Raw genomic sequence first — 17,609 nt, forward strand, 5'->3', positions numbered from 1 at the left:
TCATTAATCACATAAAATAAAATAAGTATGGGCATAACTACAAAATTCACAAGTTTGATCTCATATGTTTAGCTTGATTGTATTAAAAAATCAAAACTGTGCTAGAAACTCATCTCTTCAATTACTAAATATAAGAAAAATACTCTTATGGAACATTAACTTGTCAAGAAAATCAAATGTTTCTCAAACTAAGAGTTAAGATTCATATTGTGCAATATATTGAGATACTATATCAAGTAAGGAGCTTTGTGTATTAGCTTCTTATGTTTCCTAGAATGAGTTCAAACCACTATTTATATGAGGTTTCCCAAATCTGTTGACCCCAATCAAGTTTATGCTTGAGAACTTGATAACATGCCTTAAGTTCGATGTCCCTGAATTTGATCATTGTACTTCTTGCAAATGTATTTTACTTGCAATTTTGTTTTGGAAAATATGGGCATGTCAAATAAAATAATTTTGACTATACAAGGTTATATAGGTATAGTCTATAGGTGTATAACTTTTGATGGAAGTTATTTGCATGTAGCAAGCAATGACCTAAACATCAATTGAAAATTAGGCAACTTCTCACATTTCTACCTAATAGAAAATAGCTATATACATAACTTAAGGTTGAAACCCTTTTGACTTCTTAATTTCAATTTAAGTCTGTATTGGATAAGTTCATAGAACCAATGACCCTTTACACACCATACTTTTAAATAATTCATATTTCATAGGTAGTAACAATTATAACTTTGTAGATGTACCTATCAAACATGCATTCATGATGAAGTTGATAAAAGACATAGAAAGATTGGTTAGTGGAGAGAGTTCTTTTATACCTTGTACCATCTAGCATGAGCTTTGTATTGGACAAATGATTTTGAATGGACCCATTCTAGATACAATATCAAAATGATATGTTGAGAATCTTTCAAACCTCTCACAAACATAACAAGGTTAAGGAAGCTTGTCCAAAGAGAGGTATGTGCCAAACATTCCATGCTAAAAAAGGAGTTACAAGTTGGGAAGTTTGTAAAAAGTTTGCAATACCTTGATTATCAATCATTTAATTGTATGCATGATACATACATATATATGTGTAAACACATGGACATATACATACATACATACATACATACATACATACATACATACATACATACATACATACATACATACATACATACATACATACATACATACATATACATGCCAGGAAACAATTCCAATAACCAACTTAGGAGGGCAACACCTCCATGAGCCTCCTCTTATATTATTCGAGTCCTTTGAGAGATGTCAATAGTTCTTTATGGGCCAAGTTTTTTCCTCGTTCATGGCTATCGTGATGTCCACTTACATAAGTAGGATGAACCTCTTATTTTCATGTAATACTTATGTACATGCAAAGATGGAGCGAGGTAGGCACATGGAATAAGCATACTAGCCTTACCTAACATCATGGCACATGTTATATTGTACCCAAACTTGTGACAACCTCCCTTACAGAAGCAATACCATGTATTTACACGCCATGTTGTGATAAAGCATGGTTTGAGAGAATCCCTCTACTTTATAACTGTAGCTCCTTAAGCAAGCAAAATTTTGCTTCTACTTTGAGCATTCTAGCCTTGCCTAACATCACAAAGATGGAGCGAGGCATGCACATGGAATAAGAATACTAGACTTGCCTAACATCATGGCACATGTTATATTGTACCCAAACTTGTGATAACCTCCCTTGCATAAGCAACACCATGTATTTACACACCATGTTGTGATAAAGCATGGTTTGATAGAATCCCTCTCCTTTACAACTGTAGCTCCTTAAGCAAGCAAACTTTTGCTTCTACTTTGAGCATTCTCCTTCTAGTGTCCCTCAATTTGCAACTAGAATTGGGCATATCATCTACCCCATCAACTTACCTTCCCTTCCTTCAAAAAGCACACAACTACAACATTTCAACACCTACCCAAGTCTCGATTGTTTCCTTCTCTCAAAATCAAGTTTGGAATTTCACTCTACCTACCTCTACAAGGTAACTTGAATCTTATTCTTTGCCTTTTTTTGGACCTTTTTTGGCCAACAATATCCTCCCTGCTTAATAACCTTAATAGCCTCTAAACTTAGTGGCTCTCTTTCCTTACTCCCTTGGCTCTAACTATGGGCTTAGCATTCACACAGCCCCTAGAATACTTGAAATTTGATATGCATCTTCAATTATCATAATGTAACAATTTTGTCTCGCCCCTTATAAAACAAATAATCAAACGTTCTCCTTATTACAAAGTCATTACTTCAATTGCATTAATTGGGATCTCCTTATCCCAAGCTTATTTTTGTAGATATTACACAACACAGTAGAGGACAAAATCTCAACCAAAGAGTAGAGAGCACACATCAAATATGAGAAGAATAGAGATTGCTTTAATTTCAAATGAATTGATACAAATATGGTTGTGTCCACTCATGAACTTCTAGTGTGAAGCTTAGATGGGTACTTAGAAGAACTCCGATTGAGTGAAACTAACAATGGCTTTAGAGGGGTCTTCCTTTTATATCCCAAGAAGGTAGTCTGTTCAGCATGTCTGACCTTATTATGAACCTTTCCTAGTTAGCTAGGGAATATTCCCTTTATTGCCGAGCTAGGGGTGTTGCCCCCCGAACCTCTGTCAAGGGGGTAGCTAGCCCCATGAGACCCCCAAGCTAGGGGCCACTTTTGTGACCTCCAGACCCCAAAATAGGGGCTCTGATAACTCCCACAGCCCACAACTAGATGCATTCTGCCTCGAGTTACTACTAGCATCCATACAAGGTCACCTTTTTGCCATCTAGTCACATAGACCTCATCTAACATATAAGTTAGGACCCAACCATGCTTACACATGGCTTCTCCTCATAGTGGGGGCCTTACAACTTAAAGCACTGTGTATCATTGGTGGCACCTTATGAGGGTAGGGCATTGAGCATATCTAATAATTGTTTCAATTGAAATTTGATTAGATCAGACACCTCACCTTGAGAGACAAAAGGCAACAACTACTACTCATAAGAACTGTGGCTTCTCTAGCTTCAAATCAAGTACTATCCACATGATGTAAAGGGAATGACAATCAAGGTGGTCCATTAATAATTGTAACGTGTTGTTAATACTCTTCGGTCCCTATTAGCTAGTGTTTTCAATTGGATTATAGATAATAATGTCACCTCTTTGCCATGTATTAAGTACTTTGAGTTTGAAATATGCGACTCATATTTCCTTATGAATTTTGTAAAAAGCAATTCATGTCTCCACAATATTCCAAGGTATACTCCTCTAATTGAAGATGGCTCATGCCTACCTTTATGAACTTCATATCAAATTGTATTCTTTACTCTATTAACACAAACATGTGCTAGTATAACGCATGAAGCCATCAACCTAGGATGAGGGTTTGGGAAGAAATAAGGTTGTTTTTGCACTTATAGCCTAATCTAGGGGCTACAATAGTAAGTGCTAGAGAGAGAGAGAGAGAGAGAGAGAGAGAGAGAGAGTTCTTATGAGACACAAACCACACAAAGAGAATGTGCACAAGGTAGGAAGCTAAAACCCTAGTATTTCTTCTTCTACTTATTCTTCTTCACTATACGAGTCTACATCAAATAAGAGAGAGTACAACATACATAATATACAAATATTCCATGGTGTGAACATGTTAAGTAGAAAGATGACTAGATAGATATCTCATAACTTAGATAGGTGGATGACTATAAAGTATCAATGGAATGATATGCTAATATATGTACTAACCATGTCAGTGATATGAATGTGGAAACAAACATCCAGGTACATGAGTGTGTCATTTCATGTTGAGCTTGACATCTTAACACTCCCCCTCAAGCTCAACTCCATAACCTATACTCCAAATAGGCTTCAAAAGCACTGTAGCTTTTCTACTCTTAAGGCCTTAGTGAAAATATTTGCAACTTACTCCTCTGTGCTCATATATATGAGGCCAATGTCACCTGCTAAGACTTGCTCTCTAATGAAATGCTAATGAACATTAATATGTTATGTATGTGCATGAAACACTAGGTTCCTAGCCAAATGTATACTATTCATGTTGTCGCAATAAATGACAACTCTCATGTTTATCTATATCCCCAAATCATCAAGTAGCTTTTGTATCCAAGATACCTCATAGACTACCATAGCAACACCTGGAGCCCCGAGAGGAACACCAAGGAAAAGGGAATTCTCTTGCAAGAAAATATATCTTGTAACATCAACAAGCTTGTTTATCATGTTTCATATGATCACAATGAATAAAAGAACACCAGGCACAACAAATCTTCATGCAGCATCATGTAGACCTCCCACGGATTTGATAGAATCAACCATATTCTTCAACATCTTCACAAAATCCATCAATAGAACAAAGAAAACAAAGGAATACACCATCTTTGAATGGAAATACATCACATAGTATTCATCTTCAATATCTTCATAGTCTTCTCTCCCAATATCTCATATACAATCACTCTATTTTTGTAGAATTAGCTATCTCTGACTCTCTCTCTCTCTCTCTCTCTCCATCAATAATACATCATCTCCTCACTACAATCTCTCAAAATCACTCTTAATAATCCTTCTTAGGTCATGGATACCCCTCCCAAGAGGTATGTTTGATATGAAGAGTCACCAGAGCCACTACAGTGTCCTTTCATAGCTCACTACTGTCATTTCACTCTAGTCTTCACTTGAGTCTTCAATAGCTACTTCTTTCACTTCTTTCAGCTCTTTTGCACTTGTATTCACCTCTTTTCAAAGCTAGAAAACTTTCCCAAGCTACACTCTCATCCATCAGAACACATACAGAAGCATACAGAACAGTCACAGAACAGTACCAGAACAGCTACAGTACAGAACAGAACAGAAGCTCTACAGAAGACCTACAAAAGGTTACAGAAGGTCATTAAAACCACATAACTCATTCTCAAACCATTCCATACTCTCACAAACCATTCAATAAGCTTTCACAATATCTCAATCTCCATCAATCAATACTCCATCCCTCCTTACAGAAGACAATCAGAACAAAACAAACCAAAACAGAAGGTATACAGAACCAATCAGAACCAATCAGAACATCACAGAACCACCAATAAACATCATGAACTTCCAAAACACAATCAATATCATACAAAACACTCTCAAACCACTTCCAAACTAATCAATCATCTCATAAAATCAATCATTCAACTCTCAAAAACAGCAAAAAACAGCCAAAAAACAAGTCATTTCAACACTCAACATATCCCCACACTTAATAAGGAAGCATCCTCGCGACCCAGGAAAAAAAGAGAATACAAGTGCACTTAAAATCGCAACTGTTATCTTCAATATATTTTCAAAAAGAATCCATCCACCACGACCCCAACTTATAACCTGTATCTGATATAAAAATACAAAGAAAGGAAAACCCGTTTTACATTAACACCTCTTATCAAACTAAAAAAAACACAACAAATTTGTAAAGGATATAATAGTTTTCTTCTTCTTCATCAGCATCAGCTTCAACTCTGCAACCACGAACCCATCACCACAATTCTTCAAAATGTAGCTCGCACACGAAATCCAATCCAATAGAAAACCACCACGTTCGTTTTACATAAATGAACTCACAACACAAACACTAATACACAACACAACCATCTGAATGACTCCTCCAAAAAGAGAGATTTTCATTAAAAAGCATCCACCATACATTGGAAAGGTATCAATGAAGATGATCCCTCTTGAAAGATTGATGTTGTCGGAAACGATCCATAGACAAGGATTCATCTACAAAGTTTTTAGGAGGATTTTGAAAAAACTGAAGACAGCACATCCTTTCCAACAGGACCAGGTATCTGCTAGGCAAACAAAGGGCATGAAAATACAAGATATCCAGCTGTTGGGAATCAATACTGACATTGACATTCATGCACAACTTTGGAATAGGCTTGGAATCATTATGAGAGTGCCTATGCATATACGCCAGGTACCAAGCAAAGTGAGCAGTTAATCTCACTGAAGGATCTGCAGACTGTGAATACTGCTGAGCAAAATGAACATAGTTCTGATAAGCTTGACTGGCAGTTGTCCATTCTCCTGGAATTACTGGCCAATTGATATGAGGTCCTGTAAGGCAATCATCCGAACTCCATCCCCTTCTTCTAGAAATCTGATTATCAAACCCATCACAGTTACTAACCAACCGAGGTGGTTGAGATATAGAAGTGTTAGGAGAGGGTAATGGAATAAGGAAAAGAGGATGAAGTGAGGGATAGGAAAAATCATAAAAGGAAGAAAAGTTTAAAGAAGGAGTGGCAAAAATTTGGAGGGAATCACTAAGGAAGGGTGTTAACTGATAAATAGGAAATGTAGAGGGTACATTAATGGATGGAGAAAGACAGGGTGGAGAAGGGGAAAATACCCTATCCTCAATAAAGGAACAGTAAGTAAAAATGGAAATTTGAGGGAAAGATGAAGGTTGGAAAAGAAGGGGTAAAATAATTGTGGAATTAGATTGACAAAGGGAAAGATATATAGCATAACCTTGAGCCATTTGTTGGTAATAGAGGAGGGTAGGAACAGAAGGTCCTAAGAGAGATCGTCTATGATAGGCATCAAAGAAGGTAGAATCAAACGGATTATGTTTTGAAAGATAGGCTAAGAGATCCATCCTCAGTTGATTAGTACTCTGGACACAAGTAGAAGCTGTGTTTTGTCTTTGATTCAGAACCACATAATCAATCATGGGATGCCAGGAATTATCATGACAATCAGCCACTTTGGAGGAGTAACTTTGAAACATATCAGCTATGCGCAACTCCAAATGAGTGACATACAAAACAACCTATAAGACCACATCCCCCACATACCATGCCATATCTACCTCATTTGGAATTAACAAGTCTCCTCGTAGATACATGTATAACATCAACATGGTATTTGGTGTGACAGAATCTTCAAACACCATCCTTACTATCTCGGTCAATAACTCAGCAGACCAAGCCCCACTCCATCCATCCTCTGGAAGAGGTAAATCCATCGTGGAAAGCTTCATGTAGAAGACCAACTTCTGTAAGTGGTAGTGGACAAAGAAAGAATGGTCTGATGGAACATATTCTTGAAACTGCTCAAATGTAGACCATAACAAGTCCATTCTGGACTGCAATCTTTCCACTTTATCTTGGAATAGAGGACACAAAGTAGCCTGTCTCTGAAGAGCAGCCAAGTCCTGCTGTGAAAGAGAAGGAATCAAGGGAACATTAGGGCTTGGAGGAACAGAGCGCGACTTTGCCAGTTGATCTTGCAACTGCTTGATTTGAGAGGCTTGGGATGCCACTGTGTCATTAGCAATCTGTAAAGCTGAAAGTTTGTCATCTAAGATAGCTTGGAACTCCTGTGTGTCTCTGGACATCCTCTCCTTCTCCTCTGAAAGGCTAGTAACCTGTGAGTGAGCCTCTAGTAACTGGATCTTCAAAGAAGAGATCTCATCGCTTTAGGTGGCAACCAGTTGGGTTTGTTGCTCCATTTGTTTAAACAAATCTGCTAGGGTATCCTTAGCAGAAGCTAACTCAGATGTTGCCTTATGCAACTGGTCCTTAGACTGCATGAGTTCTTCATAAAAAGACACATACAGCTGTTGAACACAGGCTGTCACTGACAACTCAATGGAACTTTGAATATCTTTACAAAGGAAAGGAATGGTATCTCCTGACACTAGACTATTCAGTGAGGGAACTGATATGTCCAATGATCCTTCTCGATGTGCTCTGAACAGGTTATTACAAGTGAGATACCCAGGGAGTTCACTGCCAGAGGTAGCAGGGATGGGTACTACAGCAAGTACTGAAGGAGCTTTATCCGCTACCCTCTTCAAGCGTTTGCATTGGATGACCAGGGGAGGCGGAGAATCATCATCCTCTATGTCAATAGGTTCTGACTCATCCGAAGGTGGAGGAGGAGGTACTGGATCTGATGAAGGAGGTGGAGGCACAATCTTCTGTAAACCTGAATAGGTCAAGAAGGCAGATAAATATGATCCATATGTGACATTGGTAACATTACCCCTGGTGACTTTGACGAAATGTTGATCCATTTTAGTAAGGAGGTAAGTGCTCCAATCAATAGCAACTCCTTTCAACACCATCTTGGAGGCTGTGAAAAGCTCTTTGGACAAGTACTGGGATGGCGTTTTGGCAGGCATAAACCTATCTTGGAGAAACTAACAGATCGTCTTCCATACGGGATCAGCGATCATAGAAAAGGAAACTCCTGAAGAGTTTATCACCTTCTTAACATCCAGCATTTCCCTTATCTGCTTTTGCAACAGCTTCAGAATCTCTTCATTAGAGAAAAGATGACGAGTGGTAACAAAAGGTTCACCTTTGAAGGGAAGAGACAGAGCCTTCCCGAGGCCTCGAGGTGTCAAAGCCATAGAAATTCCCTGGACTAGTCCTGTCTTCTTGCTGTAAGAGGCCAGAAACTCATCACATAACAATGGATCCTCTAGAAGCAGTGGAAAAGAAGTAGCCACAAAAGCAGCAAGTCCCACCTTCGTGAGAGGCTCAAAAGTAAGTAGGGAAGAGTAATCCCTACTAACTAGTGGGACGTACTGGATAGGGGGAGGAGCGTGAGAAGGCGCCATTCAGATGGTTACACACACACCACAAACACAGACAATCAAGGAGAATGCCTGCAAAGCAACAAACAAAAATTGAAGGATAAGAGAACAACCAAAACAATAAAACGTGACTCAACCAACTAACCCCAAGCAAACCACAGCCTAGAAAAAATTTGACATGACCTTTAGACAAATGCGATTGAAAGCTTCATGCTATGCATCAGACAAACACCCAGAACCCCGTATCAGGCAAGAAAAGAAAAAACTGCATACCGTACCCTTAACCGTAACAAAGACAGTAAACCAAAACAATACCACATTTGACAGATATCAAGACCATATCGTTGATAAACCAGGACGGGACCATGGAAATAACTCTAATGACTGCGCATACCCATCCCACGAAACCGGTTCATTAAAAAGGGAAATTAAGTGCAGTGAGGGGGAATTAATTGAATGAAGGGTTGATTTTAAGAAATTATTAAGAATGGGTGAATTTTGATTAGGTGATAAACCTTAGCAAGAAAACGGTGGTTCCTTATTATTAATTTAATTACCAATTATTAGGTGAAAACGGTGCTTTAATTCGAATCCCGGACTTCGATACCCAGACTGGGTCTCTAAATGCAAGTTCATTGATTACAAATTAAGGTGATGTGGAGCGCTTTTTTGCTAGCGCGTGCTCATGTGACGACTGGTTCATTTTAATGAAAAATTTTAGAGTGCCTCTGTAGCGCATGTAGCGCGTGCTAAGTGAACGACGGGTTTATTTTAATTAAAAAGTATATGTGTGTATAGCGCGAATGCGCGTGGAAACTGTGGGTGAATGAAAGAGTTCATTTTAACAATTAATTTGTGATTATGGGGGAAATAAAAATAAATAAAGCACATAAAATAAATACCTGGAAGGGGTGTGTATGTAATGCCTAAATGCGCACGGAAGAGTTCCCCAAAAGAAGTGAATCCAGTAAAGGAAAAGTAAAGACCACTGACGAAACAACAAAGACAACACCTTAGTGGGGATGTTGATTTGAAATGAATTGTTAAGGTGTTATTGTGGAGGGGAGTGGGGTAAGATTTTAGGTGTGTTTGTTTTGGTTTTATAGTGTGGTTTCATTTATTTGTTTTATTTTTGTTTTTTAAGTTGTTATTATTTATGGTTTGGTTTTGTTTTGTGTTTTTGATTGTTTGTTTTGGTTGTTGTTTGTTTGTTTGTTTTTTTTTTTTTTTTTGGAATGGAAATAAGAAGAATAATGAAATCAAGATATATAACACATGAATATGTGATGAAGGGAAAAAATGAAAATGCAGCCATGGAGGAAAGATCCACAATTTAGAGTATGAAAATAAGATAAGGATTTTTATGGTTAATGGTTATTTGTTGGGTTTGTTTTTTTAAAAGAAAATTAATAGGGGTTCCATGTATGAAAATATTGTAAAGTGAAAAATAAATGGAAAATGATCAAGGGGGATGAGGGAAATTTTTAGAAATTTTCAGAATTTTTAAAAGAATTTTTCACTATTTTTAAATGAATTTTTGACATTTGTTGGTAATTTGGGGGATAAATTGGAAAATATTTAATTTTCAAAAATTTTGGGGTGGGAAATTTCCAACGGAAAAATTTCCAAAAATTGGCAAAAAGTGAAGGGAATTTTTAGAAATTTTTCTGAATTTTTATGATGTGGAAATTAAGTTAGAAATGAATAAAATCAGTTAAATCAGGAAAATCAGCTGAGTCCGGTAAGTAAGGTGAAAGTAAGTCAGCTAAGTCAAGGTAGGCTAGATAAGTCAGGTAAGTCAAATCTGGTCTAGTCAGATTAGTCAGATGGAACTAGGTTAGTCTAGGTGAAGTCAGAGAAGTCAGATAAGGCAAGTTAGTGGAGACTAACCTAAAGGGGGTTAGTTAACCTAAGTAGGGTTAGGGTTAGGGTTAGGGTTAATGAGGGTGAACCTAACTAGGGTTAGTGAGGGGGGGTTAGGTGAAGTTAGTTAACCTAACTAGGGTTAGTGAGGGGGGGGGGGGGGGTTAGGTTAAGTTTACTAACCTAACTAGGGTTAATGAGGGTGAACCTAACTAGGGTTAGTGAGGGGGGGTTAGGTTAAGTTAGGTAACCTAACTAAGGTTAATGAACTAATGTGAAGTGAGTTAACTAATGTTAAGTTAGGGTACTAATGTTAGGTTAGTTAACTAACGTTAAGTTAGTGAACTAACCTCAAGTGGCAGGGAGGGAGGAAGAGGAGGGGGAAGAGGAGGAGGGGGCGGCACGGCCGGCGGATGCGGCGGCGTCCAGGGCTGATGGCGGAGCAGGCGGCGACCCGGCGTTTGGCGCACCAGGCAGACGTTCGGCGGCGACATCGAGCGGGCTGGCGGGCGAGGGGCTGGAGGCAGCTGCGGGCGGCGTCGAAGAACCAGGCGGCGGCTCGGCGGCAGCAGCGTCGGCTGCCTGCGACGGCGGGGCGGTGTCTTCAACAACACAGGGCGGCTGGTTGGCGTCTCGCAGCGGTGCCCAGCGGTTGGGGAATGGCGGCGAGTGGATAGCGTCTCGGCGTCGGCGCGGTGGTGGGAGGCGCCAGGGGGATGAGTGGTAGTAGCCTCAGCGACAGGGGCAAGCGGCGACAGGCGGCTAGGATGGAAGGGCTACGGGAGGAGAGTGGGAGAAGGAAGAGAGGAGGAGGAGGAGGAGGGAGGGAGGAGAAAAAGAAGGGCAGGGGAGGAGGAGGAGGGAATGGCAGAAAGGAAGGGGAACAAGGGGAAGGAGGAGATGAAGGGAAGAGGAGGAGGGGGGGAGAAGCTACACAGGGAGAGGGAGTCGAGGAGAGAGAAAGAGAAAGGGAGAGAGAAGAGGGCAGTTGAGAGGGGGGAGAGGGTGTCCGTTGGGGAGAGGGGAGGGAAAAAAAATAAAAAATAAATAAGTAAGTAATTAATTAATTAACTAATTAATGTTTTTGGGTTTTTTTTTTTGTTGAAAAAAAAAAGGAAAACAAAAGGAGAGGTGAGACGCCCCTGGCCCGCGCGTATGCGCGGGGCAGGGGTAAGAAAAATTTGCGGTGACGGGAGGGAAAGGACTCCAGGATGTAGGGACGGAGCACGCGGACATGATCGGGGCGCGGTAATACGCGTAAAATTGAAAAAGGCGCGTGCACGCGCGGGACAGAGCGCGTAAAAACCCATAAAAAATAAAGAAAAATTAATAACTCCCAATCCGGATGTCAAAACGAAATAGCGTAAAAACAAAAAGTGGGCGAGACGATAGGGGGAAAACAGGGAAAATATATGACAGAGGTTCTGGGAGGGGGAAAGGGCGGGCACGTGCAAAACACACAAAAAACGAACCAAAAACCGCAATTAAAAATTAATATCGGGAGATCTGTGCATCGGAACGAGGTGCAGAAAAAAGGAAAACTATGAAGAAAGACGTTTCCGACAATCCTATCACATCAAAACATAGTTCCGACTGAGATAAGACGCGTTCACGTGGGAAAAACCCAAAAATCAAACCCAAAAATGGGATCGGAAATTAATATTGGACGAACCGTTCGCCGGAATGACATGCAGTAAGAAGGAAAAATGTCCGCAAGAAGGAGTGGCACAGGGTTATCACGTTAAACTGCAGTTCCGATGGAAGTAGGAGGGGTTCACATGTGAAAAACTCTAAAAATACGCCCGAAAACGCATTGAAAAATTAATAAGTAAAAATCCGGAAGTTGAAAGAGGGGGAGGAAAAAGAAAAAAGGTGGGGGAAGACACAAGGAACATGACGGTCAAAGCAAATTGGAAGTCCGATGCAAACAGGGCAGGTTCACATGGAAAAAGGTTAAAAAGACGCACGAAAAAGTCGTAAAAAAACCGGAAAATTAATAATGGACAAACCGTGTATCAGAATGACTCGCAGTAAAAAGGGAAAATTTCAAGGGAAAAGTGGTTGGCAGGGCTATGACATCAAATCATGGTTCCGAAGCAAGAAAAGTGCGTGCACATGGAAAATCGGCTAATTTACGAAAAATGCTGCAAAAATTAATAATGCAAAAACCGTGCACCAAAACAGGGGTAGGAAAAAAGGAAAAATGGTCAGTTTAAAGCGAGGAACAGGGCTATAAGGTTGGATTTGGACTTCAGTGAACGTAGGGTGCATTCACATGACAGGACCTCAAAATCAAGGAATAACAAAAAACTGCAAGGGAACAGCCCCAAAGGTGGGTGGAAAATAACCGGGTGGGTGGGAAGGGATCCCATGAGGGTAAAAGCAAGTCATGGAATACATGCATGAGCAGGGTAAGGCATATGCAGAGGGGTATGCAATGTAGACGCGCAGGGACGCGTCCCCACACTTAAGACCTTAACAGATAGGGTTAACCGAGCAACAGGGACCTAGGGCCAAGCCACAGACCATCCACTAATGTCCCCACACTTAAAACTTGAACGTCACTAAGAAATAGAAGCGGGAGGGTTAGAAAAACTTGGCCCATTTCGTCAAGAAGCAAGGTTGAGTGTCGATGGCACGTCCACTGTTGTTGTCGGTGCTGGAGGTACCAAGGCATCTTCTCGGCACACGTCCGTCATGGAAGGGACCACGCGGCAGCACCCAGGGAGGTAGCTGATGGAAGGAATCACAGGAAATGCGTTGTCGATGATGAGGGATATGGTACTCAACTCACAATCACTCAAATGGAATGGAAGAACAGTCACTCGCCCCATGACTAATATCACTCGAGGAATAAGGATTGAAACCTATATCGCATACCCGGTTGAGGAATCGACAAGGGGGAATGGTGCAGAAGGAGTATGCCAGGGTGCACAATTGATGGTGCATTAGTGCATCCAACCCGTCTGGCATAAGTGCAAGGAGGAAGGCAAGGGAGCCTTACAGTGTAGTATACAGAACAGGGTGACGTGTCTTGTGATGACGGCAAAGACCCATCCTGTGGGTGCATAGGGAAACGGGAACATACCTGACTCCAAGTGTCGTAACGTCCCTCAATCTCACCTCTCGGTAATTGATTGAAGAAACTCCAGTCACACTCATCCCACCCTCTGTCTCACGCTCTGTTGATAGTTACAGGAGGGCAGCCTTTTTCTGAAACCCCTTGATATTACCCTCACAATCACTTGTGTAAAGGTTGTATGCCTTGTGCGCATTTGATGGTGCAACGGTGCATCCCGCCCTGTGCTGGCATACGGTGCGAGAAGGAAGGCCAGGGAGCCTTATAGTGCAGTGCACAAGAACAAATTGTGCTTTGTGCATTGAGAGGCCCATCCTGTGCGTGCAACACTTCATTCACACTTCTCACCTCTCATTTGATTTGAAGGGAAAAGATTGGTCTCTCGCCCCACCCTCTGTCTCACTCGTTGTTGATAGTTACAGAGGCAACCCATACTCACTTCCCCATCCGGTTAGGATGAAAGCTCACGTCACTTGATTGTTTGTCGATGAAGATCGCGTCATCGGTTGTTGAAGAGGCTTACCCAGGGAGGTAGCCATCAAATCGAACATTGTGTTGGATAGGAACATGTCGTCTGCTAGAGGACAGTTAGACGCTCTGTAGAGAGACCCAGGACACAGCGTACCAAGGGAGGCAGCGTCGGAATTGGATCCTGAAAATTTCAAGTGATGAATCCACTTTTTGGACTGCTGGGTGTTACCACCTTTTCCACAGCCAGCTTCCCGTCCAAGGGTATTTACCACCTTTTCTTGGAACGAGACCTGCTATGACAGGGAATTACTTTCTTTTCTCTCATAACAGTTTTGTTTTTCTTTTTTTTTTCTTTTTTTTCCCCTATTCCCGAGGGTGTTTCCACTTTTTCTCGAAGAATAGGTCGGCATGACAGGGACCTTAGTCCTTTTCTCCCATGACCGATATGTATATTGTTTTTTTTTTTTCAAATTGAGCAAGGGAATAGTAGAAAGACCATTTGTCAGAACCAACCTCACCACTGTCGCTGGTGGAAAATAGAGGATAAGAGATCAAGGCTGGAAGGGGGGTTTGAGGGGACAGAGGGTTGCGTCCACTTCATCAGGAGTGATTGAAAAACGGCTATCAGAAGTAGCATTATAAGAGTGACATTGCCGCGCCAATGAGGGAAAAGATCAAGTGACCGTAATTGTCAAGATCCCCAAGGAGGGAAGTACTTCTTCAGGCGATATCCATTGATCAGGAAGGGATCATCAGAGGCATCAACGGTCTGCACTTGGACAGAGCCATTAGGATTGACGGCAAGTACCTTATATGGGCCCATCCATCACTGTTGGAGCTTGCCAGGAAACTTGCCAAATCGTGAATCATAAGCTAGGACCAAATCACCTTCTTTGAACTCCTTGTGCTTGATAAAGCTGTCATGGTAAGCCTTGCGTCGAGCTTGCATGGCTTCCATGCACTGTAGAGCCATCCTGCGAGTTTTGTCCAAACATTCCAAGTGTAGGAGACGGCGTTGCAGTGAATCATCGTCCCCCAACCACTCTTTGATAGCCACTCTCAAAGAGGGTAATTCCAGTTCAACATGAAAAATAGCTTCGGTACCATACACCAACTGGAAAGGTGTCTGTCCTGTTGCTGCTTTATGGGAGGTTTTGTATGCCCAGAGGGCCTTTGTAAGTCGATCATCCCAATCACGACGATGTGCGGCGATCGTTCTTGTCAGAATCGAGCAGAGGATGCGATTGGTGACTTCGACTTGGCCGTTGGCTCTGGGGTAATAAGGAGTGGACTTGCGATGGCGGATCTTATACAACTCTGTCAATTCTCCCATGACTTTATTAAGGAAATGATTGCCTCTGTCACTTACCAGCTCTAAGGGACTGCCAAAACAGATGATGATATTCTCATACATGAACAGGGCCATGCTGTTACCATCGTCCCGCTTTAGAGCTTTAGCTTCACACCACTTTGTAACATAATTCCTACATACGAGGATGTATCGGTTTTGTTTCCTTCTGGTGGGAGGATCGATTGGACCTAGAAGTCAATGCCCCACTTCTCAAACGGCTTTAGGGGAAGGATAGGTTGCAGTGGCATAGCACTTGTCTTCGTGGGTTTTCCCATTCTCTGACAAGCATCACATCTTTTACAGTAATCATAGGCATCTTTGTGAATTGTAGGCCACCAATATCCTGCTAGCAGAGCCTTCCTGGCTGTAGCTTCTCCTACAAAGTGACCTCCACATGACTCGTCATGGCAAGCCTTCAGACAATCCCAATCTCATCTCCTGCAACACACCTTCTGAGCACTTCATCTTTGCCTTTCTTGTACAGTGCACCGCCTAACAGGGTGTAGGGGGATGATTCTAGCATAAGCTTCTTCCTCTCCCAACTAGAAATGCCAGGAGGGTACTGTTGGATTGCCAGCAGATTGGCAATGTCTGCATACCAGGGAGTTACAGTTTCTACCAAGAATAGGGAAGCATCAGGGAGGTATGGGTCATCCTGCTCCTCGTCTGCAGTTTGTGGGATACGCGACAGATGATCAGCCAAAACATGGGAACAACCAGGCTTAGTAATCACCTCAAAGTCGAACTCCTGGAATAAAAGGAGCCATCTCATCATTCGTCCTTTCACATATGCTTTGTTCATCAGGAAGGACAGGGCCTCATGATCCACATAAAATTTAAAGTGGGTGGATAGGAGGTAGTGGCGGAACTTCTCTAGGGCAAATACCATTGCCAAGCACTCAAGCTCTGTCACTGTATAGTTCCGTTCTCTATCAGTGACTTTTCGGCTTGCATAATAGATCGGTTGATCCAGCTTCGAGGAGCCCTTCTGGCAAAGGACAGCACCTAAGCCTTCAATAGATGCATCCGTGTGTACATGGAACTCTTTCGTCCAATCAGGAGGTTGCAGAATGGGTGCCTCAATCAGACACTGCTTCAGAGTGTAGAAGGCTTTGTCACATTCTTCTGTCCAAGTAAACTTTGCATCTTTCCTCAGAAGCTTGTGCAAGGAGGTTGCCTTTGTTGCAAAATGAGCTATGAACCTTCTGTAGTAACCCACATGGCCTAAGAATCCCCTCAACTGTTTGAGGTTGGTGGGTGCGGTCAGAGCTGTGATCTTTTCAATCTTTGCAGGGTCTGTTGATATCCCTTGTGCAGAGACAATGTGGCCCAACATAACTCCAGAAGAGACCCCAAAGATGCATTTTTCGGGGTTGAGGGAAATCCCATACTCCCGGCATTGGTCAAAGCATTGTTCCAAGTGTTCCCAGTGTTCACGGATCAAACTATAGACACAGAAGTCATCCAAATATACCTCAATAAAGTCGTGCACATGATTTTGAAATGCGGCCATCATGACTCGCTGGAAAGTAGCAGGGGCATTGCAGAGTCCAAATAGCATCACTCGGTAAGCATAGGTCCCCCATTCTGTGGTGAAGGTTGTTTTGGACTGGTCTTCTTCTGCGATCTGCACTTGGTTGTATCCTCTGAATCCATCCAAAAGGGAATAAAGCTCATATCTTGCCACTGTGTCCAACAGTTGGTTTGTGAAAGGGATAGGAAAGTGATCCTTCTTTATCTTGGAATTAAGCTTTCGGAAATCCACACATATTCGCAATTTGCCATTCTTCTTGGGTACAACCACAATGGATGAAACCCATTCACTATTTGCCACTGGATAGATGAACTCGGCTTCCAGAAGCTTCAGCAGCTCCGCTTTCACCAATGTGGAATAATTCGGGTTCATTCGCCTCTGTCGTTGCCGTACTGGCTTGGCATCAGGCTCCAAGTCAATATGATGTTGACATATTGTGGGATCAATCCCTTTTAGGTCTTTGTAGGACCACGCAAACACGTCCAAATTTTCTTTCAACAAGTTGTACAAGGTTGACAACTCCTCCTCTGGGAGGCTACTACCCACCTTCAAGTGGCGCTCAGTGCCATCTGCATCCACAAAGGTTAACTGCCTTTCACCTTCTACTTCACGGATGAAGGTCCCACGGACTGCTTCTGGATACAGATCCGACTCCTTCAAGGGAGTGGTGT

This window comes from Lygodium microphyllum, chromosome 4, assembly GCF_053477565.2.
Source record: "Lygodium microphyllum isolate KBCC chromosome 4, Lygodium_microphyllum_v1.1.10, whole genome shotgun sequence".
Classification (NCBI taxonomy): Eukaryota; Viridiplantae; Streptophyta; class Polypodiopsida; order Schizaeales; family Lygodiaceae; genus Lygodium; species Lygodium microphyllum.